Genomic DNA, 2,237 nt, shown 5'->3' with positions numbered 1-2,237 from the left:
GCCAAAGAGGTTTACCATCAGAGTCAAAAGCTACTGTGCTTTACAAATCTATATGAGTTTGCTAGTTTGCTGTGGCTGTTAATAACCAAGTACTACGAACTGGTGGGTTAAACAGGAGAGATTGATTGTCTCACAGTTTTCAAGGCTAGAAGTCTGAAATCAGTGTTTTGGCAGAATTTGTTCCTTCTTTTTACAAAAATTGTTTTTCAGTGTTTATTTATATTTGAGAGACAAAGACAAAGCATGAGCAGAGGAGGGGCAGAAAAAGGAGACACAGAATCCGAAGTAGGCTCCAGGCTCTGAGCTGTAAGCATAGAGCCCTACATAGGGCTTGAACTCACGAATGGTGAGATCATGACCTGAGCCAAAGTCGGACACTTAACCAACTGAGCCACCCAGGAGCCCCAGATTTGATCCTTCTAAGGGCTGTGAAGGAGGGATCTGTTCCAGGCCTTTCTTATTGGCTTGTAGATGGCTGTCTTCTCTTTGTGTCTCTTTATATTGTCTCCCCTCTGTGCATATCTCTGTGTAAGTTTCCCCTTCTTGGAGGACACCAGACATTTTGGATTAGGGCCTATTTTAATGACCTCGTTTTAACTGACTACTTCTATAAAAACTCCAATTTCCAAACCAGGGAAAACTCTGAGCTACAGAGGTTTAGAATTCTAACATATGAATCTGGTGGTGGGGACACAATTCTACCCTTAACAAACCCATTAGTGGGAATGAGCCCTGTCTGTGGCAAAGTTTACTAAGTAGAGGTTGAATTAGAGCAGAACACCATCGACCTCAATCTTCAGCTTCAAAGCCATTTTCTATTGCTTTCACTCTCGTTGTCTGTTACCTGCCATCCCACCAAACCCACTAAACTTTAATTCTTTCTATGCAAATTATTTGACACTTTTTATTTCCCTTTATAACTTCTTAGGGAAGGTCCTTGTTATGCTCTGTGACAGAAAACATAACTCTTTAGTAGAAAAATGTTGCTTGCTTAACCTGAAGCCATTCTCCCCAAAAAGTTGTTCCTTCTTGTGACAACTTGTCCCCAAAATGCCAGATGAATATTTCTTTCACTATTTTTTTTCTATCCCTACAGCTAAAGGCAAAATTTCTCAACCTTACAACTGTTGACATTTTGGGCCAGATAATTTTTGTTGTTGAGGATATCCTGTGTATTGCAGGATGGTTAGCAGCACCCTGGCCTCTTCCCAGATTCCAGGCTCACTAGCCTCGTTGTGACAAATATGTGTCCAGACACTGACAAAAGTCTCCTGAAGTGGGGAGCAGAATCATCCTTGTTTGACGACAACTGAGCTAGAATGGCCATATTTGTATGTCATACGGTAGGCACTCAAGAAATGATATTTTCCTTCTTTAGCATTTCCCTAGCTTTAAAGTTATTTATTTCTTTGTTTGTTCGTTCATTCATTCATGCATTCATGCATTTATTTATTTATAGAGAGAGACTCCTGAGCAGGCTCCACAGTGTCAGCACAGATCCCAATGCAGGGCTTAAACTCACGAACTGTGAGATCATGACCTGAGACAAAACCAAGAGTCAGATGCTTAACCGACTGAGCCGCCAAGGTGCCCCAACATTTCCCTAACTTCAGACCTTCTCCACGTCTCTGCTTCTGCTTTCTTTATTGGCAGTAAATGTTGTCTGTTAAAATTGAGTAGCATCTTGGGGCGCCTGGGTGGCTTAGTCGGTTAAGCGTCCGACTTTCGCTTAGGTCATGATCTCACGGTTCGTGGGTTCGAGCCCCGCGTCGGGCTCTGTGCTGACTGCCAGCTCGGAGCCTGGAGCCTGTTTCAGTCTGTGACTCCCTCTCTCTCTGACCCTCCCCTGCTCGCGCTGTCTCTCTCTCTCCCCTAGAAATAAATAAAACATAAAAAAAAAAATTGAGTAGCATCTTAAAATTTCAGCTTCATCCAGAATGTGTCCCAAAGATGTCCTGTTGGTTTATCTTCTGGGCCTCCTCAATGCCCTACTAGACATTTTTTTTCTTTTTTTTAGATGAAAGAAATAAACATTTATATTTCAAAACTGATGTATCATTTAAATTTTTTTTGATGTTTATTTATTTTTTTAATTAAAAATGTTTTAATGTTTATTTTTTGGCGTTTTTTTGTGTGTGTTATTTATTTATTTTTTGTTGTTTTTCCTTTCATACTTTATTGTCAAGTTGGTTTCCATATATATATATATATATATATATATATATATAACACATATA

This window comes from Hyaena hyaena, unplaced genomic scaffold (genome assembly GCF_003009895.1).
Source record: "Hyaena hyaena isolate Hyena2069 unplaced genomic scaffold, ASM300989v1 scaffold_1239, whole genome shotgun sequence".
NCBI lineage: Eukaryota > Metazoa > Chordata > Mammalia > Carnivora > Hyaenidae > Hyaena > Hyaena hyaena.
Note: the sequence above shows the minus strand (reverse complement) of the source record.